At 39.7% G+C, this 12388-nt stretch overlaps 1 protein-coding gene and 1 long non-coding RNA gene across 3 annotated transcripts in view; both read right to left on the reverse strand.

Moving 5' to 3' along the window:
• Positions 1-12388, reverse strand: part of LOC126874483 (RNA polymerase II elongation factor Ell) — a 146907-nt gene that overhangs the window by 47613 nt on the left and 86906 nt on the right. The window lies entirely within an intron of this gene.
• LOC126874563 (uncharacterized) lies at positions 695-10096 on the reverse strand. Its single transcript, XR_007692847.1, has 2 exons — positions 8753-10096; positions 695-7313 (listed from the first exon to the last, which is right to left on the reverse strand). It is a non-coding gene; the product is annotated as an uncharacterized LOC126874563 (long non-coding RNA).

Raw genomic sequence — 12388 nt, forward strand, 5'->3', positions numbered from 1 at the left:
TCAATTTTCACCATATTATTAGAAGGGCGATCAAACTTCAAATTAAATTCAATTGGTTTCTCCTTTACGTAGTTGCACGCCAAAACACGAGTAAAAATAGAAAACAGCTTAAACAGCCAAATGATATGATCCGAAGCATTCGATGAAAACGATCGTCTCGAGTTCCAAGCGGCCGTTATCGTTGTCTCTTTCTTTCCCATTATCGGAGCCACTACGCGTGAACGAGAGAGTGAACCGAGCAACGAAAAGAGAAAAAGCTAACAGCACGTTCAATGGCTTTTGAAGTAGATACAGATGTGTTGGTGGCAGTCTGTGCATGTAAGTTGAGTCTATGTAGGTATACGTCCTTCGTATGTCCGTGCCTGTCGCTGTTTGCCAAGCCGAGCGTAATGTTGACAAGGAAGAAGGGGAACGAATGGAGAGAAAAAGACAGACAACGAACAAGGAAAAGGATAGGGCGCAAGTTTTACGTATAGTTCCACTTGGTTACAAAAGACCATTTTCTGTCGCTTAACCGGCTTAACGTGGAGCAGTATTAAAGTTATTTAATAAGAACTACACGTTTTTTCTTTTGAATTCTGTCGCAAAACAGCTTTACCACATTAACGAGCAGACAGTACAGTTCCATACGTTTTACCGTACGGAATAAACGATATTAAATTCGTTTCGAATGAATGAAATGAAATTACATTCGCAATGGCTACGCGAAATCTATTTTACGCAAATTTCAACCAAACAAACGAAAGGTTTAAGTACACTACGGCTGTCATGGCGCGTTTATCTCATCACTTCAACTGCGAACATTTACGTCACAAACTACAACTTCACGGTAACGTCACTATATTTTGGATAATCAACATCAATTTTACGTTTAACGTCCTCGTCGTATCGTATACGAAGTGAAAAACAAGTTTTCTTTTATGTATACTTGTAAATAATATTTATATCTATGAAAACGCAGTTTGGAGAACAATGCTCGTAAAATGTATCGTCAAACGATGGACTGCAAACAGATGGCGTTGAATGTATCAGTGTTCATTCGGCCATATTTTTACGTTTGAATTCCATTCTAAATATTCGCGATAAAAAATTGTTTTACGATGAAGGGTGTACGAGTGAAATGCTTGATCATCAGAGAAACGATCCAAAATAATATTCCGAATAATGTTACAGATTCCAACATACTTTGATCGAGTGCCAAGGAACGAGTTTCTAAGTGCACGTTTCGACAGTCGCCTTTGTACGAATATCAACTGTCTTTTATCACAAGATAACTCGATTAATTGCTAAGCGCTAGTAGTAATTATTTACAATGATTACACAGGCATATACGTGTCTGTGGTTAGGAAAGTCGGAAAGTCGCGGAAAGACAATACTCGATGCAGGTGTCCCATCTATCTACATACGTATGCTGACCCTGAACATTTTGTTAAACGAATCGTCGATGTATAAGAATCACGACCATACACACACGATATGTATGCATATGTGTGCGTGCATATCGCGCAGACGTCGGGTCATTTAAAGAGGGAGACGGAGAGAAAGGAGAAGAGAGAAAGAAAACAAGATAGAGGAACATAGAGGTAAGTATGGTGCCAAGGTAAAGAAAGTGAATTTCCGTTTTCTCAACGTTCCCTAGAAGGCCTCGGCGAGCCGGAAGTAATTACGATCGGATTTCTCGTGGTTCCCAGCTTTTGCTAAACGAGCCAGAGAAAACTCTGTGGCCACACTGCAGCATACATATAGCGGTATAACATCTATCACGCATAACGACCGTCGGGCAATCGTTCCCCGATATGCCTCTTCGCGCCGATTCCGTCTTATTTGTCTATCCTCAAGCGACCTTTCCTTTCTACTGGTAAAATAAAGACACGGCCACGAGAAAGGCAGATTACGGACGGTGGTGGAGAGTATGGCCACAGCAAAGAGGTTAACGTCGATTAGTATTCTCGTAGACGCGTGTTTCTCCAAGAAACGATACCGTGGCAACGTTCGGCCGTGAGTAATCACGATAGAAATTTCACAATTTAATTAACGTGGTCAGGTTAACGTATCGATTCTCCATTCTAATGATCCTATTTACGGACATTTCTTTGTCGAAAGTGAATACGAAAGGCGGAAACAGCGCCATCGAATGAAAGTTAGATAGAAGTGCATGAAAATGATGATTTTTTAGAAAATATATAAATGACGAAGAAGAAAGATCAAAGATAGAGAATATAGTAATACGAGAAGAGGATAGTACGTTTCCTGAAGACTCGGGACAATCAACCTAGTAACTCGTTACTCGAAAGAAGCTGTAAATAGCGTACGAGTTGGGTCGGGAGAGTTTCTCTTCGATTTCGTTGCACCAGTGCACTAGTGCGCGGCCGCTGTAACTCGCGACAACTCATCCGCGACAAATTATTATGTTTGTGCATTCGCGCGTGCACACAGCGATCCATCGACAATATCGAAAGAAGGAACATGGACGCGCACATACAACAGAGGCAGGGAGATAGAAGATAGATAGATAGATAGATAGATAGATAGATAGAGAGAGAGAAGGAAAGAGAACCTATCCTTTGCCGTCTCTCACCCACCCCTTCCACTTTACCAGTCTATGTTCTTATTATTATCTACAGCGCAACACCAACGTCCACGATTGCGCAACGTCTTTTATTAGCTGACTCGCAGTTAGGGCAATCACGAAATCGTCCGATCGTTTCTTCGTTTGCGCGTTCCTCCGCCATTAAAACGATCCGTAAACGTGGATCTAATCCGTCTGTTATAAATTTAACTGTCTCTCGACAGTCGCGATGATGTCTAGGTCGCGATTAACTGTGCTGAGCTAAGCATTCGACATCCGGAAATTTCTTCGAGACCTTCATCTTTCTCTCTGTTCTGCACGGCTACATACTATAGAGCTTCGAATATAATCTCCAAATCTTTTAATTTCTGGCTAACTTTTACTATTAACTCACGAAAATAAGTATGCCTTTTAACAAATTAATATTCCGTTGGTTTTTGAGATAACGACCTCAGTTACATTTATGGTCGGGTAATGAACGGTTTTTGCAAGACGTAACGAGACTTTTAAGGACGTCGTGCTCGGTAGTTACTATAGCACGTAGCAAATGCAAGCTAATGCCGGAAATCCCCTATGAGTCAGTGGGTCAGTATATTTTCCATCCGGTGTTAGTGTCTCAGTTGGAGGACGCGGGAATTTTTTTCTCGTACGGGTTCACCTTGAACGCCGGACAAAAAGAAGTTGAAATCCTCGGGAGGCAGTGCTCGGAGAGAGCCTTGGAACCGATGCACACAGTCTGACGCGGCGTCTTTCCCTGTCTCTCTTCCTCAGAGTGTGGAACGCTCACGCGTTCTACCAGACGTGACAAATATATGCGTATAAAACGAGATTCTAATCGTGGCAGATCTTTCCGCTTCGAAAGTATGTACTCCGCTCAGTTTCTAACCGACGTTAACGTCGTTCTCTATATACATAGATAGTCTGATCGATTGTCGATATAATTACGGAGTCTCCGAATCCATATTATATTAACCACGTGTGTATGCGTGATCGTCGACTACGATATCATGTTCGGATATATAATATACCACATTATGTTTCAATGATTTATAGCGTAGAAGGCATGCGCATCCGTGACATACATATATGTGTATGTAAGTACGTGTCTCAGCTTCACCATTCTTGCTAAGGGGCAACGTTCTGCGCGTGCGTGTCACCCGCTTCTCTATGACGTTCAAACAGCCGATAATCGGACTACGTCATTTTTCTACCGGTCATCAGAACCAACGACCTACCTTAAACAATTTTTATGCGAGCCTTTTCCCAAGATTCATTATCAATTCACGTATACAATTTTCCTCCCTTCTCACTTTTCTTTCGTCAGTATCGGGAGCAATAAAATACAAAGCCATTTCTTCGATAGTTTTCTCTTTCTCCACCTCTGTGCTTTGAGATAAACAATCGTATTCGGCGATTCTCGATCGCTATAGAAGCTACAAACCACTGCACGAACCTCGGAGCCAGTTCTCAAGTGGCTGATTCCACTAGCCGTCGGTCGTCTTTATATACCCACAAGGCGGCGTCACGTGATACTCCACTACCCGGTAATTCTTAGAGCGTAACTTATACGTGTACGTCGCACGACCACAACCAAAGATCATCGACACAGCTAACGGCAGCGCGGCGCTGCTAACAACGTTGGGTAAGCGCATCAGGAGCAGCCACGAGGTTGGCGAGCGCGTGCGCCACAGCCAGAAAAAAGAATCAGAAAACGCGTTATGCGGTCACGATGCGTGATACCTCCCGCACGTACCTCGCAAAATCGCTGTAAGTCGTTATGGATATGCCGCGAAAGTGCGAATAAATATTCATGCCAAATAATTTGCATGCGCAGTATATTATAACATCTTTTACAGTATCATATGTACATTTATGGTTTCATTCGTGAGAGCCAGTATTGTCCGATCTAATATTTCACGAATTTAAAGTCATATGAAAATTCGAAGTTAACCTGTGGGTTTTATTCTGTAGTATTGCGTAATATGGAGCTAATTTATTGAGTGATTTGAAACGTACTGTTTAATGACGACATGGTTATATATACAACTCGTATGTATGTCTGGGTGTTGGAACAATATTTGTTTTTGTATGCGAGATCTCGGTATTTACGTATATTGGTAATCCTTTATTCTATTTGCAAAAAAGCATAAATATAAAGTACGACCGGATGTAGATCCGGATGAGGATCATTTTCGAGTTCCTCTGATCCGATTTGTAATCTTATACCTGAAATTAACACTCGAAAAAGTAATGACTATTCAGAAAATTATAAGTCTCGTGTGCTTCTAAGGGAAAGCAGGGTAATGATACCTAGTGGATAATTTTATTACAGGAAACAGTGTGACTCGAATTGATGACTCTTTCTATTATAATATTCGTCCTGGTTTCGAAAAATGTTCGTCTCAATTGTAGATGTATAGGTTCATTTCTGATCTTTATTTCAAAACACCATGCTGCAATTTAAGGTTTCTCTGTGATCAAATAATTCGAAAAGCAAATCATACTTTACGTTAGAAATCACCGCGTTGCACGTTTAATCTACAGTTACTAAAGACGCCTATTTTTTACGCGAAACAGTCATTTCAAAAGGATTACGAGAAACGGTAAAAGAGTGAAAAAAAGAGGCGAAGGAAGAAGATGATGAAAAGAAGAAGTGGGTTCGGGTTACGCTGTAAACGACCTTAAAGGCGGGTCGAGGAGGCGCAGACCGTTGGGATAGTAACCTACATAGCGCCGGCAGGCACACTGGACTGCTTAAGCTTGTTTACAACGAGACGATAGCACCAAAGATGACGAGTCGAGTTACGGTTATGAATCCACCGAGCTCTGATTCTCACATCCATGCTTGACTGGTATACCGCGCCAATTTAAGATGACATGACATTGATACTCCATCCCACATATTGCGTTCAATTGAAAATAGAGCAACGCTTCCCATTCTGTTACTATCTAGTTGCGTTTTTTTGGATATTTAATCTAAATATCAGTATCAAAGATTTGTTACATTCAGGATTAGCAGTATAATGTAAGTTATGTTAAGTATATAAATTTAAAATAGCTGTGCCTGATACTGTATTTGTCATCAATAATATTTTTTGAGAAAGATTTAAATAAAAATATAATATTGTAAATATAATTTAAAGTACAGATACTATATTCTGGCATAGCTTAATATATGTATCTAGACGTAACTAACAGCTGGAACAATTTCGGAACGAATAAATTTCTTTCAGACAACAACGCGACGTTACACGTATAAATCTTCGATGCAAATGTTCTGTAAATTGAATGCAACGATTAGGTGGTGCGACGTTCGAAAGCGGAACGAAAATTTCAGTGTGCCAGTGTAAGTTAACGCACGGTGCATTTATAATGATTATGCAATGGATATACCCTTTATACAGATTCGTGTGTGTACCGGGCAGTTGACTTCTCGCTTCACGTATCCGTGTCTCGATACATATTGTGTATGTTATGTGTTTAGTTGAAGAAACACCCGTCGCGTACGGTACGACGCGACGCGTTGAAATGCGACCACGTTCTTGCTCGTAACCTCTAGTGGATTACTATATGGGGAAATCGGAAATCTCGAGGATGTCTATGTCTTTCTTCTTTTTTCTCTTGTTTATCGAAGAACGAGAGTTTTAATATGTCGAGCATCTTTTATTGAGATACAAAGAAGTTCGAAACAACTTATGCCATATGTCGCGCTTCATAACCTCTTTGCACATTATATTTCACTGAAGGCTGCATTCTTTGCTTTGTCAATTCTGTTTATTCAAAGAACTAAATGAAACGGCAAAAAATTTCCTTCCTCTCTGATTTCGATAATTTTTGGATATGTTGTAGAAATCGAAATCTTAAACAATTTTTTGAGAATTGCTATCGTCCCACGCAAGCGGTTTCGCGGCGATCGGATTGAAAACGCTAACCCGAACCGAAACCAAATACATTGATGACATTCATTTTTAACTGAATTATGGCAGAGATTTATTACCATCTCGCATATGCAGTTGTAACCAAGATCGCCCCACTACCGTTTGTATTCATGAACAGAAGATAAGTATTAGGTTTCGACCAGATCATTTTATTCGATTCCTGACAGCTAATACAGAAGCATACGTTGCTACGGACACACGGAAGGTAGCGCTTCTGTAGTTTCTCCCAATTCTCGTATTAATATTTACGTTCCTCCAAAAGGGATGCAATTTGTAATACGTTTGCGTAGAGTTCATGATTACCATTGTAAACAGAGTGAAACAGAAAAACAATTATCATTCTAGAGCGACTTTAATTAAAAGCTAAGAATCTTATTTGTCTAATGCTACTTAACAGTTCAGAATTATTAACTCGAGGCAACTTGCTTCGATGACAAATATGTGATAAATGATAAAATCTACATATCATGTTTCTCAACAAATGTGAGAAGTATTCAAGATACTACAGACAGCAGCCTACATTATCGACAGAAGAGAACAACGACGTAACTTTCGATAAACAGCAACTTGTACTTTGTACACTGTCACGCGATTTCGTCGATTAATGTTTATACAGTAACATTGTGTTTCTCTCGGCATTGTTTCCTCCTCTTTTTCTTTCTCAGTTTATCTTGACGTACGTTTAATCGCGACCGATAAACACAGCAATTTATCTCGCTGTCGGATTTAAACTGGCTTTTACTGGTTGCTGAAAACCGTCCATGAATTTCTTCAAAGATGAAACTGTCTTGCGTTTTTAAAGCCATCTATTAATAAAAATATGGGCTTTACATAAATAGCTTCAAATGAAAATTAATCGATATCATTCAAATATCAATTCTATTTGATTTGATATGTACATATATATTTATTTATTGGTGACAATGGAAATAAATATATGATTTTAAAACTCATCTCGTTTTCTTTTTTATTTTTATTTATATTTATATTTATACTTAAGTTTTTAAACCTGTATATATCAAATAAGAATCGTTTCGTAAACTCCAATCACGTCGATACGATTGCAACAAGTACGATTCGTAATGTAATTTCAACATTCTTCTCTTTTATACATATTACACTGTTACAACATTATTAAAAATGAGAAACTTTTTCAGTTTCATTTTAAAGTAATCGTAACGAATTTTAGTGAATTTGAATCTATCTGAAGAATAATTCCACAAAGCTATTCTCCATCTCTACCGTAATTCAATTACATTTCCCCGCGTAAAAATAAACTTTAATCATGCTGTTAGAGGGTAAGTGCAATATTTAGCATGACACGGGCAGCATTAAAAGTGGCGCGTGGGAGTCCAGCCGGACGTGCCAAAAGAGAAGGGGATGCTGTACGTATAATCCGACAACGGGGCGTCGCGTGACGTCACCGGCCGTCAATATTACACCCTTCTCCAACCATCGCGACGTTTTTGCCTTTGAACCTAACCTTTCTCCAAACTCTTCGAATAACGTTGTACAATTCTTCGTAACACGAAGAAAAATCGAAACGGCTGGCGATTCGTTCGTGAAACGATCGAATTATAAATCGTTTACGCGTATTTATGTATATCGTATCAAACGATACAACATGGCAGAGAAGTGACGTCATCGGTCGTCATTTACGACTTTCTCCGCATTTTCAGGAGCCGTAATTTAACGATGTGGACGTTAATTGACCACGTTCGCGTGACACCAAATTCGCCCCGAATATCGCGTTTTTTTTCGCTCTTGGAACAGGCACGTAACCAGCGCGGTTGCGAAATCGATCCCGGCCCGAGAGAGCCACGATAATGACCATAGGCGTCGAAAAGCGCGTCTCGTTTCTCCCGTGAATGTTAATTGCCACGGTTGGAGCTCGTTAATAAAGAAAAACGGCGAGCGTATCCTGTCCAGCGCGGGCATTACGTAAAACCGTGTTTCTACCTCGAACACAATCCTTCTCTGCCCCTTTAGAGAGATACGAGTTACGATTGGAAAGTACGGTACTTTCGCGGGATTCCATTATTATCGCGCCGCTGATTTTACCAACTAACATCGAACCGAACAACCAACCACTAAAAAATTCTCTTTCTTCAGCCGAGTGATACGTTTAAAGGAACGCGATGTAGAAAAGAATAAACCTCCGCGAGGCGACTAATTAAGCGCTCACCAAAGAGACAAAGGAAGCTACTTGACTCGCAGAGACAACACGATCTGTCAAACGATTTACCGGTAATTTTACGACGATGTTGGATCGTGGCTGCGAGCTGTGACGCGACGGTGAGAAGAGCGTAGAGAGAAAAAGCGAGTCCGGTGGTGGGATGGGGGTCGGTGACAGCGTCATGAAAACCGAGAGAGATTCTTTGTCGACGCGCGTTGCGACGTTGCGTTTATTTCAGTCTGCCGTTGCTATTTCTAGCCGGCACCAGATCGAATATGCTTTTTCGTTCTGCTGCGTCCACACAGTCAGTGAGGTACACAAAGTCTTTTCTTCTTCCTCTTTCCTTCCATCTTCTTTCTCTTTCTCTTTGTTTCCTTCTGTCTAATTCTCTTTCCTCTTCCTTCCTTCGTGATATTCCGCACATATACGATCGCACCATCGTTTTTCTCTGTGCGAGCCGATCCTGTGTTCTCGGCTGGCCGCACAAAAATACAGGCGAAGAGAAAAGGTAGAAGAGGACGCGCGCTCGCGCGCCGGAGATCAGCTGTGTCGACCAACGTATAAATAATTCTCGGCCCACTTCCATCGCGCTACAGCAGCGCAAAGGCTACGTGACCACAGCGTTTATGTCGGCGTCGTGTAACGCGCGACACGCTGCGTGAAACGCGCGCCGCGATATGCCCGTTATTTAATGCTCTGTCAAAGCGCGATTCCCACATTTCAACGCTCCTCATCCCTTCCGTTTTATCCCTCCGCTTTTTTCCACACTAATGGATATACCGGAGTAATTGAGAATGGCTCGCTGGTAGAAAAGGAGAAACAAGGGACGACAAAAGTGCGAATAATATTTCGTAGACGAGGGCAGCCCGACCTCTGCTGCTATGATCGAGAACGCTCGACTCCGAGTGACATAATAATTACAGACGTACTAATTACGCGTGTGTAAGAAGAAGGGGTTCGGTGTGAGAAAAGCAGGGAGATAGACACGTCGTACAATACCGGTGATTCATTCTTTTATTCTGAATTTCCGACGTGTTTTAATTCGCGTTCGATGGTCGAGAAGATCGGTGAATGACCAGTTTATCGCTCGCAGGAAGTCCTTAGTGTAGCTAGTTCGTGTGATTCTCGAGTAATGCCGCTATTACTTTCTGTTTTAAACGTGATTTATTTGGGTTCTGGCATGGTAACCTGACATGGTAGTAGCTTCCAATGCGTCATCCAATATTTCAATGTGAATGTGGACTTCTAAGAAAAAATATCAATTACGCGAGATAATTATACATAGATAAGAAAGATCGTTATAGAACGGAAACTATGTTGACAATTGCGATAATTCTAGTAGATAGCTACGAATGAAATTACCAACAGGGTGGAATTAAGATTTCCTGTAATCTCTTTTATTTCCAATTGGGAATTCGGAATCGAGCCCGATTATCACGACTCGATCTAAAGTAAAGACGCTTCATATTTCGGCAGATTGGGGAAAGTTTTCAAGTAAATATTTTGCAGGACCTCTTATCGTTATAAATTATATGTTTTGCAGACCTTCTTGCCTTTCGACTTTCTCCATGGTTTAAAACACCTATGTGATAATATTATCTACATGTATAAATTTGAAGTTACGCACACGCACACGCAGATTTTAGTATCGTACAAAAGCTGCATGGATAAAGATAAATCTAAAAATTTTGAAACTGACGTTCCATTTGTTTGACTGCTTAATAGCAAAGACAAGTAAAATATTTTTTAAAGGATAAAAATTAATCGAGCTAATGGTAATGGTTGAAATACGAATAAAAAGGTACATCGATATGAATAATCTAAATAGTTAAAGAAAATGTAATCTTGCGTTTGGATCGCTTTATAATGTAGATTGCATTGCTTCAATTCGTGTCGAATAAAAGCGGTTGACAGGTAACGAAAACTCTATTGGAAAAACTGGCCAACGATGGGAGAGAAGAAAGCCAGGTGGCAATAAGATTTCTCGTCACTAAATAAGGAGATCAGAGTCAAGGCGTGTGAACGAGAATTCGGAAATCGGTGGAATGTCACTCGCGATCAAGTGTCCCACGAGGAGACGTATCGCTGTGCAAAAAAGGCATGAAACACGACAGGCAACTAGAAATCGAAAAACATGAGAACATGCCTTTGTATTAAGACGTTTCGCTGAGAACGTTCCTGCTTTACCGACCCTATGTTTCATTTTATTTTCAACGGTAAATTTCAAAATTTCTTTCGGTCAGAGAAGCTCTGAACTTTAAAATAAATTACGAAATTTAATTATATTCACGTCTGTAATTAATTACCAATGTATTTTCTTTACTCCTTTGCAATTCGATATTTCCTTCAATTTTTATTCGTCTACAAATTTTCTAATAAATCTGATAACTTTGATTTTCATATATTTAGTCAAATTTATTACCGGAACAAGTTGTAAATCTTTTTCAAGGCTTTTCAAACCATAAATGTTTTTTTCACTTAGGTTAAAGTATTTTAATTGCGGCATTTTTATTAATTACACCGATCGATTCGACATAGGAATTTTCTGCGATTCTAATTTATGCAGATATCTCAAGGACTTTCCATTTATGATACTCCTGCAACTGTATGTTCGCGCGATATTTCAGCTATTCCAGGAATTTTTGAACATCTTCGACGGTCCTTGACAGCATCGTTCCGACTGAACGCTTTGCTGCAAAAGCAATTACTGTAATTGTTCTTTAATGCGGTATGTCCTTGCGACACCTTTTCGTAAACAAAAACTTGTTCGTACATTGTAATGGAGACGTTTCCAAATCCATGTTTGCATTGACGGTAAGTAATAATTCAAGAAATTGACTACCATTTATTATCAAATATACATATGCATTCCTTGCTTACGTAACAGAAAAATGACTCAACTTTTAATTATTAATTTCTTCAATGAAGCTTTGAATGACTTTAAACGTTAAGAATAACAAGTACGACAACGAATAATACACCGGAAGCTTGCTGAACCTTGTACGAGGTTATCAGTCGATAATCGATTCTCGAAACGTAGATAATAAATCCACTCATTCATTTTCAATAAACAATGAAAATACGAAAAAAACCTAATCAGATCAAGAATGACTAGAAGTGATGATTCAAACGATGAAGGTAAACAAATTCTGACTCATATTGTATAATTGAATGATTGAAGTCGTACAAACGACGAGTTGCGATTTACTAACACTAATAAACTAGCTTTTTATAACACGGAATTGTATGCAAGTAATTGTTACGAATCACAGCTTATCTAATCAGCCTATTTGACAAGAAACTGCAAAATCATAAGAGAGGAATCTAGAATCTGTAACTTATAATCTGTCGACTTACCAATATCTATAGTTTGATTATTGCGTAAGAAGTTCCCAGATGCCTAGGATTCCGGTTTATAAATTATCCTTTCACAATCTCATAATTTTTTTACCGCGTAGAATAATCGGACGATTTGTGATTCGAAAATTTGTAAAATTCTATTTAATTCATTACGAAGCGTGTCGCTGCTGTGCAAGAGTATCTTGTTGATATGTATCGGTAACTTGTCGGTAACTTGTCGGTAACTTGTAAAATTCCACAAAAATTCACTGACTTAATCGTACGGGGGAGGTGGTCCGGTAACAAGAACAAGATCAAAAAAAGGAAACGATTTCACGGAAGTTCGCGGACGAGGAGAGATGGCGC

Source organism: Bombus huntii, chromosome 2 (assembly GCF_024542735.1).
Source record: "Bombus huntii isolate Logan2020A chromosome 2, iyBomHunt1.1, whole genome shotgun sequence".
Taxonomy (NCBI): Eukaryota; Metazoa; Arthropoda; class Insecta; order Hymenoptera; family Apidae; genus Bombus; species Bombus huntii.